The sequence below is a fragment of the Lissotriton vulgaris genome, chromosome 7 (genome assembly GCF_964263255.1).
Source record: "Lissotriton vulgaris chromosome 7, aLisVul1.2, whole genome shotgun sequence".
Lineage (NCBI taxonomy): Eukaryota > Metazoa > Chordata > Amphibia > Caudata > Salamandridae > Lissotriton > Lissotriton vulgaris.
This window is the reverse complement of record NC_141695.1, coordinates 1063495103-1063511235: the sequence shown is the minus strand read 5'-3', so window position 1 is coordinate 1063511235 and position 16133 is coordinate 1063495103. Positions and strand designations below refer to the sequence as shown.

General features: G+C 43.3%; 1 protein-coding gene across 1 annotated transcript in view; it reads right to left on the bottom strand.

Annotated features, from left to right (window-relative positions):
- Positions 1 to 202: 202 nt before the first annotated feature.
- The window catches only part of SLC25A48 (solute carrier family 25 member 48), a 249519-nt gene continuing 233588 nt past the window's right edge, over positions 203 to 16133 (bottom strand). The window contains exon 8 of the mRNA XM_086931515.1: positions 203 to 1812. The gene's annotated coding sequence lies outside the window, so the exon portion shown is untranslated. The remainder of the gene's footprint in view (positions 1813 to 16133) is intronic.

Sequence of the window (16133 nt, the reverse complement as noted above, 5' to 3'; positions counted from 1 at the left end):
GGCTGACAAGGCAGGATGCAAGCTGCCAGTCACTGATCTTATTTTAGAGGTTTTATATTTATGGAATGTTATGGTTAACAAACTGTTTGGGATCCTATCTGGACCGTGACACATCTCCATGTGAGGTGAAGAATGTTAAAACAAATGAAAAAACATTAAATACAGTTCTAGCCTGTTTGAGTCACTCAACACAAAAGGTATGCTAAATTAGCAAGGTTTAAATTCGAGTGCTCTGTCGTGGAGAAGACAGCTGCACCTTTGCCTTCAATGTGAGAAACATAAATCACGTTTGGTTACAGCATAAAAACATAGGCACATGCATGCAACCCCTCCTTTCCCTTCCACCTCATCCCCTCCCTTCCACATGAAGTTACTGTCGGTCTTTTGTTCCTCTTTCGTGACCGTCTTAAACTGTATGGACCCACAGGAGAACGTTAAATATATTAATAAATAAATAAAATGTTAACACCGCCGCAAACTAAAGTCCTACAATTTTTTTCAGTGGCACTATTAAGTATTGTTCAAATGGTGGTATTGTACGGTTCATATGAATGTTTTTAATAATTCATTTGCAAGTATTGCAGCGTGCTGGTAGGTCACCTCAAGGTGACTTTAAAGTCTGTGGAGAAAGCTGTCACGTTACATTTTTATCACAAAAAAATATAGATGTGCTCCAGTTCGTGTGGCATTGTAAGGATCAGAAAGGGAGTCCGGTTCAGTGAAGTCTTTGGTAAGTCCTGCACAGAATGATGGCTCATAGAAAGGAGATGGTCCCGGCCGAGCGTGGTGATCCTGTTGGTGGTTTTTAGTTCTATGCCATTAAGGTTCATCGAAAGAGTATAGTTATCAGACTTTTCTTGAACATAAGGATGCTTTTACAGACAGGGTCTGCAATTTGACAGATTTGTCTCCATAATTCATTCTTCTGGATTTTTGGTAGGCAGTCGGCTGGCAGTGGTTGGATCTCATCTTTCTGGTTTGTTTGAAGTGCATCAAAAGTGTTTGGTCCATGCCTGCCATCCAGTATGCTTTGTGCATAGTGAACCAAGTCCTGCACTATTCCAGGAGCCAAAGAAAATACCTTGAGCTGATATTATGTGGTCAAGCTTGAGCTTCCTCCGTCGCGTAGTCTGACGACTTGTTTGTGTAGGTATTGCTATGTAAACATACAAATAATATGAAGGAAGCTCCAGAACCCCAGTGAGTGCTGTTGTGGTGTAACAGTGATATGCAGGGATAAACTTCCATAGGTTTAAGAAAAAAGCAGAACATCAAGAAAGTACATGTAGACCAATAATATCGAGGTAAAAACCAACCCATACTTCCCCTGATTCAGAACCAAAGCCTAACCCAAATGTTTGATTAAAATTTGAATCTATAGAGATCCTCGTGATGACTTTGGTATAAGTAGTATTCAGTACCATTGCATTATTAAATGAAAACATGGCTTTGATTTCACAACGTTACATAATTTGATCACATAATGTAATTATTAATTTTCAAAACCCGTAGTTGTATGTGCTGTTGTATTTTATATTTGTTTTGTCATTACGACTATGTCCATGTTACCTGAGTTGCTCACTTTATCATGCGCAGTCACTACTGCCTTCGCACTCAGACTAAGATACAATGTTATGACGCAAACGAGGCTGGATAGACTTAAATACATTCTCAGCTGCAGGTGAGTCAGGACGCCTTCTTCCCTGAAATCTTTAACCAACAAGAGAGCTAATGACTCGGGAAAGGTTCCTTCATTGAAGCAAATTGATATCCTCATCGATGAGAAATGATGTGTGATATGCCAAGTAACTTCTAAAGAGGAGAATAAAACAGATTGTGTTAAACAGACTTAAAGTAACAGTGCTGCAATTATTTTGCGTGTGATATTTTAATGTATCCATTATACTCTTATAGCTACGCATGTATTTATGCAGTTTTGCAGAAGCATACACATATACTCATATAAAACATGCATTAAAAACGTAGAACAGCTTTTGAAATTGACATGGTTTATCTCCATGTATCCTCTGGCAAGCGATTTGCAGTGAGATTCTCTAGCTAGGCACACGAGTAATATTACTTAAAATTAGCCGTAGAGTTCTGTTAATGTCACACCCCTTTATATTTCACTTATCAAAAAGAAAGCAGAACCGCTCCCTGGTACTTTTGATGAAAGAATTGGGCTGCATTTGCCAATAAGGTATGTCTCCCTGAAAAAAAAAACCCACTGGTGATTTGTGGTGGAAAGACGCAAAAAGAAAGAATTGGTAGAGGGGACACTCCTTCGATCCCTGCCTTTACGGACCCCAATTGTTGTAGGTAATAGTAGGAAGATGTTTAAGAATGATTGGTGAGAGTGAGAGAAAAACGCGATTTACCTTTTGTAGTGACCTTTCTGATACTCTCATCAACCAGGTGATTTCTCACCTCATGAATCCTCCCACATGCCAGGCTAGATATGGACATTTAAAAGGGCTCTCACATACCCAAAGGTGACGCCGTCGCTCCATCCCAGAGCCATACAAAGCACCACAAGGTGCACTGATAGCAGAACATCAACCAGAAACCAAGCTACCACATTAAAAACAAACTTCATAGACAGGCTTTGAGTGGGAGATGTGAGGAATCTGTACGCACAGTATCCCTCTGAAAGATAGTTACCAAAGCCAATTAATTTTTTGTTTTGATGGCTACTTCTACCTACAGATTTCTTACCTCATGAATCAGTACCAAACCTGTACCCCATGGAGGTGAGTCTGAGGATCAGTGAAGACAAATCAGGCCACACAGAAGGGTAGACACACCCCAACATTCATAGAGGGGCAGATTATGCTGAAAGACATAAAGACCAAACCAGGGGCCTACTACTTCTCCAGAAAAGCAACTACTGCCTAATGGTAACTATAAGTACCAATGGCAGAAACAACTTCAGTCCCACAGCACCGTTTGGCAGGCAGAATCAAACTCACACCTAGGGCATTAAATTATAGGGCCAGCAGAAAAACAAGGGCTGCTGAAGCAAGTCCAGTAGAAGAAATCCGGGGCAGTGGGACCAAAATGCTTCCAAAGGACTAAGATTGTGCAAGGGCCCAGGAAGCACATAAGTGTAAAACAGTTCATGACAGGACCCAGTGCCAAATGCCACTGAATTTAAAGTTGCGCAAAGACTGGGGGGAGTGTCGGGCTGAGTGGTAAGCTCTACAATGACCATCCTTGCCAGACTCCCTCATTATATTGTAAATCTCTCCCTTTTTCCTCCCTGGTTCCTTGTTTCCAGGAATTGCATATCCTGCTGCAAAAGCTCCTGGGGCACAGGTCTTGCAGACAGGTGGCCATTGCGAAAATCCAGTTCGCACCTGAGTGGGGCGGCCTTGGGGCACCTAACTTTGAACACTATTTCCTGACATTTCCGATACAGTGGCTTTCTTGCTGGTTGGTGGGATGCTTCTTGGGGGACATTGGAATGATTACCCCCCCCTGCTGATGGCACTCCTCCTTCCTTACCTCCACCACCGGGCACGAGCCACCCTGACATTCCCTTCTTATGAGGGTTGCGCTGGCATGCCTAATGCACACACTTCATCTTGGTAAGCACATTCCCCTATATGCTCTGCCCATACCATTGCTTGGGTTTCCTATCCTGGAGGGCCTTGTTGGTAAAAACAGTAGGAACCCAATGTACTGGATTCAGAGACCTAACTTGTATGATGGGTACTGATCAAATTTTGTGAGTACAGACCAAAAAGAAAGAAAAATTTCTTTCTAGTGTCTCCTCACTCACCGGGGTTTCCCCACAGTGACATGCTTCATCATTGGGGCCATCCCAGTTCTCTACGAAAAGGGGCGCGCTGCGACTAGCGAACTACGCAGGAGCATTTTAATTGTGAAAGACTATGTGCGGTGTAAGTGAGATAGTGGTAGAGTGGATGTGAGTGATTTAAAAAATACTGTGCTAGTGGGCCTCAACAAATTTATTTAGCTCCTAGATTGGTATATTAAAATGGGGGTGACACTGCTATTTAACCTTTAGTCAGGGCTAAATCAGTGTGCGGTCAACATGTTTCAAGCTCCCCAGGCTTTTCGTCAGGACCATACAGGGACCAGCCCTGTGTTTGCCACTCCTATGAGTCCCTAATTAGGTTGTGTAAAGTTATTAAAAAACACTCAACGCTGTTAACTCTAAAACATGCGTGTTATACATACGTTTGTACTGTTTCGTTACTTCTGTAAAAAGAATGACACATGATTAGTGGCAAGGTAACCCCTCCTTAGAAGGAAGGGTATCACACATTTAATTCACGCCTCATAATCGGGTATTTGGTGTCCCATCTGCACCTTATTGGTGCGTGAAGGCTCTCCAGTCCAGTGCATGCATAAATAAGATAGTGTAAAACTGGTGCTTTGTGAATTCACACATATAAACAACACAGGACTTAATGTGACTATTGACAAAACACACAAAACATAAATGTCATCATGGCAAAAACGGCATATTTACATGTAGTGGTGCCTATTAGCACTGCATGGTCTCTGGTAGGGGGCAGGATCACCTTATGGAAACATTGCTGTCGATTTAAAAGTAAGAGAAAGCGAACTGCGATTAATGTGTGTTCGCTATGTTCCCAAGCAAACAATAAGGTTTGTATTCTAAAAATCGGGACCTTTTCACCGTCAAACTGAGCAAAGTACTTACTTCCTTCACGGTGAAACCGCACCGTATTACCTACTCGTTACCCCTCCGGACCGCATCTTGAAGCTGGTTCGGCGAGGGGTGTTTTTACGTTATCGCATTTCCGGGTTCGTTGTCTAAGAACTAGACCGTGTATCGATCGCTGCCATCTTGGGAGGATGTAAAACCAATGGACAATAAAGATATTGACAAACCCGAGGTGATTATGGAACGTTGTTCGTCAAAGTCTCAGCGTTACTTCACTCATTTACTCAGAATCAAATAGTCCTAATTTTGTCATAGTTTGCATTCCTGCACCTATTTACGGTGAAAATCAGATGACCATGCATGATTTTTTATTCATTTTTTAGAGCTACAGACAGATTTTGAAGAACTTTACGTTCGTGCACAGAGAATAAAGGTCTTATTGTGTAGGAGCTTTTCTTTTCAAAAACGATTTTGTTAGGTTATCGATGTTTCATTATACATGGAGTTGAAGTTTGTCTGGCATGGAATCATGTGGAGCAAATTATGTTTACATCACTTAGCTCTGATACTTCTTTCGTTTTGGTATTAGTAGTTTTGTTCAATCTACCCAGATGTTCTCGGGCAGATGTAACATGGTTTCAGGAGAGATCATTTATGAACTTGAAAAAAACTGGATACGAATGACATAAATTGTTGGTGTTAAAGGGAGGTGCCTGATGGGACATCATAAGCTTACTTTTGTTCTTAGTCGCAGTTAGTAACCAAAAGCACCCCAGGGAATGTCATCGTTTAGCCCGTGGGTGTCCGTGTGTAATTTGAAAACCTATCTTTGTTCTCGCTCATGTAATATCTTTTCCGGGTTCTCTTTGTTTTTTACACTTTCCAGCACTACCCATGTCAGATCATTGGGTGTGTGATTCTTCTCAATGAAATGACTTGTCATCCTGGTGGTGGCTCCTTTGCAGCGGATGTTACTCCTGTTTTCCACTATGCGGGTACTCACCTTCCTGGTGGTCATACCCACATAGTGTAAATTACAGATACAGGTGATTAAATAGATCACCCCACAGGTATTGCAATTAGAAAAATTCCGTAGCTCCCATTTGGTTATCCACTTGAGGACTGATAGTAGTGTCTACCCTCTTTCGGCTAAAAACGTGACTGGCCCAGATTACGTAGCTGCCAGATTTGCTCTTTTCCTGTACTCCTTCTCCCTCTTCATGTGTTTCTGTTTAGCCTGCCCCGCCCCCCCCCCACACCCCGGCCCAGACAAAATAAGCTCACGGCTCTATGAATAGGACTCATATGCAAAACCCTACCACAACAGACAACAGTGAGGCATATGACACCAGTAATTCCAAGAAGGAAGCCACGCCATCCAAAGGAACCATCATCAGTATATCCAAGGGGCACAGTAAGGGAAAATACAGAAGAAACTATGCAAATTAAGCACACTGGACCAGAAACAAATAATGTTGAATACTAAAGGGGACCGGAACTGGATGTACCATGGGCAAACGGATATCTGATCTCAAAGAAAAGGGTGTGCGCACTGAATATCGAGGCATGCAACTATCCAGGACAAAATATCAAAAGGATTATCTCCACATACATGTACCTTGGCAATATATATATATGTATGCAGCTTAATGGCGGCCGCCTGTAATTGACGAAGGCGTACCGCCGAAACGCGTCTTTATCTTTAACTTGTGTGCAATAAAATCCGGCTGGATTTGACCCCCGTGAGTGCAGTTTTTCTGTTTACACTAAACCATATATATATATATATATATATATATATATTCAAAATCAAATCCCCAGTGGGCGTGGCCCAAACTCTGGCCTTATGGTCTTAGTCGTTCCGATTGACTGTGTAGCTGTGCAATATATCCTCATGTGAGTCCGCCCTGAGTTACACCCATTCAATGTTAATTAAAAGCCTCAGTGGGCTGGTGTCACTTTGTAAGAATGTCAGGCTGCAGTGTAATCCCTTCGCGAGGGAGGTACACTTCGCCGCGAAGGGATTACACTGCAGCCTTATTACTCGCCCGAAAAAAGAAATGCAAAAAATTGTATATGTCACTACATTTGGGATTCACACCAATAAGATCCGGAACCTAATTACCAAACATTGGCACATTATTAAAAGTATTGATTCATCTTTGGAGGTTACCCTTTTTGCGTATAAACGGGCCAAGAACCTTAAAGATCATCTGGTGAAATCTTCCACTGAAACACCTAAAGATAGGAGTGGGACCCTAGAAGCATCTTGATGTTTGCCACCATTATTGGGTCACCATACATGTGGTAATTGTGTAGCTTGTCCCTTCACTGAGAAAACCACCACATTCCGACATGGAGATTGCATGCATACATTGGGATAATTTTCAAATTGTAATACACGCAATGTTGTGTATTGCATATGGTGTCCCTGTGGGATTCCCTACATTGGGCAGCCCACTGGGGTGCTCGGAATGAATATCAAGCAGCTGTGCATTTCCCGTTCCTTTGTTCACTGTTTGCCGTAGCCATTGAAGAAGGGTCAGAGGACTTGAAACGCGTCTGGCATTGGACGGCATTTAAACCTGGATGACATTTTTTTCTGGTGTGCAGCCTTCCTGAAATAATAAAGAAGCAACAAACCTACCTGTGTGGCTCTTCCATAAGGGGTAACTCTTCTGATTATATATATATATATAAATATATATATATATATATATATATATATATATATATATATATATATATATATATATATATATATATATATATATATATATATATATATATATATATATATATATATATATATATATATATATATATATATATATATATCCCCCAGCTATGCGAATCTGCATCTGCATATGGGCTGGTGGGAGGAGCAGGTACTAATGACACTACACAAAGAAACCATGACTCAAAATGTAATTGTTTATAGGAGATTCATAGATGACATCTTCATTTTGTGGGAGGGCAGTGTTGAAAGTGCGATATGGTTTACTGAAAAATTGAATGAGAATACATTAAACCTTAAATTCACCTGTAACACCAGTAGGGAGAGCATACAGTTTCTGGATGTGGAACTGTTTGTCCAACATGAAAAAATACAAACACGCACGTATCGCACACCCACTGCGGGTAACGCGATCCTGCACGCCCATAGCTTCCACCCAGCACCACTTAAGCAATCGATCCCTTACGCAGAATGCCTTAGGATGACACGAAACTGCAGCACAAGTGAAGGACTCTCGGAAGCAAAACATAACTTATTCACGAGACTCAAAAAGAGAGGGTACACAGACAAAACATGCAAGAATGCCGAAATCAAATGCAGCACCAAAAACCGACATGACCTACTGTTCCCAAAGGCAACAGAGCCCGAAACCTCCACCCAAGAAAGACAACCCCCCAGGTTAATCACTGGCTTCAAACGCTACCATGCGAACCTTCGGAAAATACTCAGAAGGCACTGGCCTTTGATCCGAAATGATACAACTATAGGGGACAGAATGGGCGAAAAACCATTAGTGTCATTTAGGAAAGCCAGATCAATGCGTGCACAACTGGTATTTAATGCTCCTGTTATCACAAAACAAAAAAACTGGCTACAGTCCCAAAATGGTTTTAAAAAGTGCACCAAATGCAAGGCGTGCAGTCATGGTAGTAACACAACCAGTGTAGTGGTACCATTCAGAAGACAACCCTACTCCATCAGAGACCACTACACATGTAAGACAGAGTATGCCGTATATGTACTCACATGTGAGTGCGGCAAACAATATGTTGGGTCCACCATCCACCCAGTCCATGTGAGAATCCTGCAGCACCTGCGAGCAATTTCTAATAGGGATCCATCCTACCCAGTGGCACGCCACATCCATGAGACACATGGAGGTGATTGTAAAGGTCTGACATACTTTGTCATTGACAGTATCCCCAAGAATGTTAGGGGCGGAAATCGCAAACTTGCATTACGCCGCCTGGAATCGAGATACATTATTCTCCTTAATTCTAAGATTCCTTCAGGTTAAATGCTGATGAAGCCCTGAGTGTCCATATCTTATACAGCCTTTTCATTCCGAGTACCCTTATAACATCTACCCTCCACGCGCTTTCACTGTAAATAATTAAACACTTTGTGTCATTTTGGGACGACTTACGCCTAAAGGTCACACTGACATCATCACCATAGCACAAACAACTGATACCCCCCTCCCCGCTTGAACACGAGCAGCGAAATACCACGTTGCGTTAGAAAAGGCGCGCACACGCACTACCGTTACAGTAATACATTGGAGTTTCTTGTAACAATCAAATATACCCCGGCGATAACTAACGCTGGCAAACTTAATTGCATAAAAACAATTCTGGGGAGATCAGCATCATTGATCGAACCTACTGGTAGGGTGCCGCCAGCGGGTGTAAGAGATCTTACTCGAATAGTGAAGGATGTTCTGGCTCAGCCAACAGGCCAACAAACCGATTGCCGGCATTCTCGAGCCCTTACATCACCCGATTTTCAGTGAACACCCAATCATGTACTTGGTCCCTCCTCTCCCTCTGACATGCACTAATACATGACGTATGAGAGACCGTACAGGTTAACAGAACATAATCTAAAATGGGGAAATGTAATTAAATCAGTACGGTGATTATCGTAGCTATGATATGTAAAGTGTTACGACCGTCAGTGCGGCTATATAGAACATAACGCTCGTATATATGTGAATGTTAGACATGATGTAAATGTTTAAGAGTACGTGATTTTAAGTGAAATTAGACCGCCATGAATGTAATGTGCGAGGTCATGCAACTAGTCACGTCACCACGAGGGTGTAACCGCGTTACCTTGACAACAAGGAATGCCAATTACCTATGTTAATTGAAACCCATGACACGATGTATATGTGTATATATAGCGCATTACCTAATGGACAGATGTTAGTGAGCAAGGCGGGAGCAAGCTGCCGAAACGCGTCTGAGCAGCAACTGATTTGTGAAATAAAACGTTTGAATTGAGATACACGGAGTCAGTGCCTTCTTTGATAGAAAGTGTGGTATTGTGAAAATATATATATATATATATATCCGCCAGTCATGGTTACGGGGCGGCAAGAACAAGCCTCCAGAAACCGGGGCAGGAGAAGAACAAGAAGAGCAGGAGGAGGCAGGAAAAGGAAGGGCACAGAGGTGGAGGAACAGAAGAAAACCCAGCAAAAAGTAAACGCCACCTACGTAGAGGACCTCACTGTAGTTAACCTATCGGAGAGAGAGTTAACAGAAGTAGAACAGAACTTATTAAGCCGAGGATTAAGTTTCTGTCCCAATAATAAGAGCGAATATACACAGATGAGGATCGACCTACATGCATTTGTGAGGAAACTCAAGTTACATAAATATCACAAAATCAGAATTAATACAAAAGGATCGAAACTTGTACAGAAAAGACTAACTGCTACCGACATCCTATCCTGTGAAGACCTTAGAGGGATAGAGACTCTGGAGAATCTAAGAATGGAAAGAGAGACACAACCTTCGCAGGAGAACACGATGATTAATAGAGCTCTGGAAAATGAAATAGACCAGGAGAGAGAGGAAAGCAATTTTAAGCCAATGTCAACATTCTGCCCGATAATGCCGTGGGATGCAATAGATGCATTTTCTGAAACGGTTCTCAAGGATTTAGTGGCTCTAAGAGGAAAACGTGAGATGTCTAACATGAAAGACAATATTACCCCACAGGAAAGGGAGGCCCTACGCAGCCTGGAAAAAGATGAGACAATAATAATCAAGCCCTCAGATAAGGGCGGGAACGTTGTGCTTCTAACACGTGAATACTACCAAAAAGAGGCACTGAGACAACTATCAGACACGCAATATTATCGGAAAACAGACGACAAACATTACAAGGAGGGCATAAGAAGGTATGATGATCTAGTCAATAAATGGTACAAGAAATCCATGCTGGGAAGCGAAGAAAATATGTACCTGAGAAGCAATAACCCTATGATCCCAACCTTCTACCACTTACCCAAGCTACATAAAAACGCAAGGGAGCCCCCGGGAAGACCTATAGTGTCATCAGTGAATGGATTGACAGAGAACATGTCTAAATTTATAGATAGCTACCTATTCCCTCTGGTAACACAGCTCAAATCCCATGTGAAAGACACCAAAGACTTCCTAACCAAAGTATCGGAGGTAACGTGGGATCCTACATATTTGATGATCGTGTTGGATATAACCAGCCTATACACCAACATCAGACATGATTTAGGCGTGGTAGCAGTGGAACACTTTCTGAACAAGAGACCTGCAAGATTCGCCTTGCACAATCGTATGTTGCTGGAATTTATAGAATTCTGTCTAACGAGCAACATTTTCCTGTTTAATGACCAGTTATACACACAAGTCTCTGGGACCGCGATGGGCACCTCCTTGCTCCCAGCTACGCGAACTTGTTCGTCGGCTGGTGGGAGGAGCGGGTGCCCCAGGTCCTTCAGACTGAGGGACAGAAAACAGAGAGAGTGATACAGTGGTTCAGGTATATCGATGACCTCTTCATCGTGTGGCAAGGGACGATGGAGGGGGCACAACAATATATAAGAATCCTGAATGATAACAGCTGCAATCTACACTTTTCAGGAACAATAAGCTCGACAACAGCTGAGTACTTGGACCTAAGAGTGGAAATAGACAACAATAGGTTGCATACATCACTGTACCGAAAGGCGACGGCAGGCAATTCCATCCTGCGAGCCGACAGCAACCATCCAAAGAGGCTGATACAAAGCATCCCATACGGGGAACTGCTGAGGATGAAAAGAAATAGCAGCAGAGAGAATGACTTTGAAACAGCAGCAACGAGTTGCATAGAAAGGTTCATCAGGAGGGGATATGATCCAGCATCTTTGGATAAAACTTTGAAAAAAGTCAGGAAAATGAAAAGGGAAGACCTCTTGAAGCCAAAAGTACCAACTGAACAAATGAGTAATGAGGGAAAATTCCACCTAATCACACCTTACACCAGTGACTCCATAAGATTAAGGAGGATTATGCAAAAAAATTGGCATATTCTGGGGACAGATCCAATACTGAAAGAGGATATCCCAACCAAACCCCTGATTACGTACCGCAAAGCAAGGTCACTGAGAGACTCTCTGGTGAGAAGCCATTTCAAGAATGTGACTTCGAGAACAGGCAAAATTGCAGAGATGGGTGGGTTTTTCCCATGTGGGAAATGTAAGGCCTGCACGGGATGCAAAAGAGTAAGGATATATGACATCCCAGGAACAGATATCACCAAACCCATTAAGAAATTCTTAACCTGCAGCACGAACTATGCAGTCTATTGCCTGATTTGTCCATGTGGGCTAAAATATATCGGGAGTACGATTCACCAACTCAAGATCAGGGTACTTGAGCATCAAAGGGCAATAGAGAAGGCGGATCCCGCATACCCAGTTGCGAGACATTTTGATCTGGTTCACCAACGGGACAGGACCAAACTGCAGTACTTTGGCTTGGATTGTGTACCTGAAAACCCTAGAGGAGGGGACAGGTTAAAAACATTGAGACGCCTGGAGTCAAGGTACATAATCGACCTCATGACCAAAGCTCCCAGGGGTCTTAATCATGGGGAGGAACTGGCAGTACATTTGGGGAAATAATCAATGAGAGAACTAACCTGACATTTTCCCATGACTCTATGCATAGCAGATTTTGTGAAGACAGCAGCACGTTGTTTGATTTGATAAACTGATCCTAAGATGGGTGAAGGGCGAATGGGGACACTGTATATATTGTGCACTGGAGGTAAAACTGCATTAAGAGACGCACTCCTCCAGCCACGGATTTCCACAAAAGCATTTATTTACATAGGAGCAGGCAATACCCTTCCACTGGAGGAGTGTGTCTCTTAATGCAGTGGCATCTTTGAAGGATAATTAGACACGGCGCGCCTCGCCGTGAAGAGTTCGCACCACCCTATCAACATGCAGAGGGCTCGTCTTTTCCTGAACTGTGTCAGAGATTATGTGACAGAGCAGCCAGTTACCAAATTGAGGAACAGAACATACCAATCTGGGGCCCACTGGAGGGCTGGAATTGGTCCTTGAAACGTTTTTCTGCACACAAACCTACTTGAAGGTAAAAATTAATTGGAAACGAACTACATGTCCCAGCGTGCACCTAATTAAAATCAGTTAATGAATAAGGCACACCGGAGGCCAGGTGATTATTTCAAAAGACGCAGGGGACTGTGGGAATCCTAAACAGTGTATGCAGAAAAAATGCCTCTGAGGAAAGAGCACGAAGGCTCTGAAACGTGTCAGGCAGAAGGACAGAAAGACACTGGAAGGGTATTGCCTGCTCCTATGTAAATAAATGATTTTGTGGAAATCCGTGGCTGGAGGAGTGCGTCTCTTAATGCAGGGGCATCTTTGAAGGATATATATTTATATATATATATATATATATATATATATATATATATATATATATATAAATATTAAAAAGGTACATGTATGTGGAGATAATCCTTTAACATATATATGGCCGAGCACTTTGCCAGGGCCGGTTTTGGTTCCCAGTCCGGCCCTAATTCTTGTAGGTCTATATTCTTGGCCTCGATACTCAATAGTGCAACCACCAAAAGGACTAAAATGTCGAGAACAGCACCCACCACATGTGACCACTACAGCTAAAGGGAGGATAGGAAATCCTTCAAATCCAGAATCCTTAAGCAACTGTAAACAGTTAGGCCAATAGTATAAATCCAGAACAGCAAGCATACTATGGAACAGAAATAACAAGGCAAACAGTCCTAAAAACTGGAGGCAGCCGAATGACAAACCATGTCTTGCAACCAATGACTCTTGGCAAGTGAAGACTGAAAGCAAAAGACGGTGGACAAACTAAGGTGGGAGGTAAATATCGGTACTAAACCAAACCTGCCCTACACACCTAAGCTCCTTTTAGGGCCTTGATATCAAACAGCCCTAAAAAAATTCACACATCTCCACAGTTGAAACATCACTTTTACTGAAATGGCTATTGTTGGACCTGGGGTCTCCAAGTCACATAGGGTAGCTTGGCACTAAGTAGGAAGGCTTAACTCAAAGGTACATGTGTTAAGTTTGCGTCACACCCTTCAGTAACATAACGTCCATCCACTCAAAAATAAGGACACTACACCAGTTTAGGAAAATACGGGTTGTTTTATAAAACAATTCTTCTGTCTTCTTTTATTCCATCAGTCTGCTTTGTCACTATACACATCAAGTACTCCCCATCTGGTTCTTTGCATTAATTAAATTCACAACAGTACCCTGCATACAGCAATTCAATTATTCCCCAGAAAGATAAAAAGAAAACTCAGCAACAACTGCACAGTGTAATTTACATAAGCAGCAATAATAGTGCTTCCTTAAGGAGTAAACAAAAGGCACTTTACATTTTAAAACCTCTTTGTCTCTTTAACTAGAGAATACTATGGATTCAGCAGACAGTTCCACAGCATTTACTCTTGGGTATAAAGATTTGTGCAGCTATAGAGTTTAAAGTGAAACAAGCAGGTTAATTGTTTACTGTGAGAACCGTTCTGATTCCCTCTACAACCCCATTGGTTTTTACAAGATACTCAAAAGGACCACTAGGCTCTGGTCAACTTACACAACCTCTCTGTACTACTCTATTCGAATTAAGCAGGTGAAAGTGTCAGATGGGTTTATGTGAAATATCACTGGTAATTCATCAACCTTGTCTCTTATTCCTTTTCCACTCGTAGAGACAGTCTAATTGTTTTCCCCAGACCCGCTTACTGCTGACCTCCGATGGTTCTTTATTTCATCTCACGCTGGTATCTTGGTTTGAAACAGGTTTCCCTCACCCAGCACTGCGAGACAACCGCGAGGCCCCTCCCCTCAGGCCCTGCGGCCGTGCGCTACACTGTACAGTCTTACCGGGTGTTGGACAGACCCATCCCGGTCAGGTCACACAGGCCCTCTCCCTACTCGCACCACGTTTCTGTTGCTCGGTGGTGTCTCCGGTCGTGGCGCTGTCAGTTCCGTGCAGCTGAAGGGACCGGAGCTACGCCGCGACTCTCTCAGCGTTGCTGTCGGCTCTGCGTGCCGCCCTCACCTCAGGCGTCAGAGAGGGAGGGAACGAACAGGGGCCGGCCTTCTTTGATCCCCGCCTCCTCCTTCCGGGTTGTCGCAAGCCTGCCCTCACTGGCCTCCGCGATGTGTTCTCGAAGGCACTACCGCCCTGCTGACCCCAAGCGGACCTTCCCGCTGGATTTCCCAAACAGGCTTGTGGAAAGAGGGACAGTAGCCCCGTGACAGGGAAAACGGCCGCTAGCCTCAGCAAGGTATGGTACTTTTCTCAGTCTTATGGACGCATAGGACCCTTGGAGGACGGCCGATGTTTTACTCAACCCCACACACCTTGTGGAAACAGTTCAGGCTGGGTCCCGGAAGGGGAAGGGAAACAGAAACCAGTCTCCTTTATAATTCAGTGCTCTCCTGGTTGAATTCCCAGGCCGGTCTTCTGCAGCCCGGCCACATTCCTCCCTGGGGCACAATTCGATGTTTAAAGCTAGAGATGACCAAGTGTTGATAGGGCTTAGTCAATAGGTAGGGGGACCCACCAGCACAGTAGGGCAGCCGGCCCGTGGGACGATCTAACCCCTTACAGTGCGCCTTCCTCCCTACACTACTGCTTTACTCCTCACCAGGTTCCACTCAAGCTCCTCCGGTCACTCTAAAATGGCCGCTCTCACACTGGCCTTTATATAGGCAGGTCTCAGGCTACTAGAACCAGCTAGAAGGTTGTAGAGCATTCCTATACTATCCTATGGGCCTTTTTCCTGAAATTACAGTTATGGCAGTTAATGGCCACCATTTTGTGTTTATTGTAAATTCAGTCAGGAAAGCACCTTGGCCTCAGGAAAAAGACTATGAGGGCAAAGAGCACCTAACCCCTAGGTCAACACCTGAAAAGTCCAGTAGACAAAAAACAAAGTGATTGAGGGGCAAAAAGGGGACACAAATAAATAAATAAATAGGAGGGACCACCCAAAGGGCCGACAGGTCTAACAGCTATGAATCCAGATGTGAATCCAAAGGGAGATCCTGGACCACCCTGTGGAAAATGGAGCAGTACAAATGGGTATAGCAATGCATGGACACAGCTAAGCCCATATGCCTGGTGATAGGGTCTGATGAATCAAGAACAGATCACAGAAGCAGCCTGGTGGTACCAATACCATCGGACACCACCTCCACAAAGAGGCGGCTGACATAATCTAAAAGGAGTGGAAACAAAATTTCCAGCATCTCCTAGAGCATTTAGGAGTAATGGCACATGACACTGCAAGAAGCATGGGTATGCACCATGACAAGAATACTTTCCTCCCCTACATATCAACTCAAAACTACTACTCAGGCCGAGACTCGTGCTACCAGATTCAGGT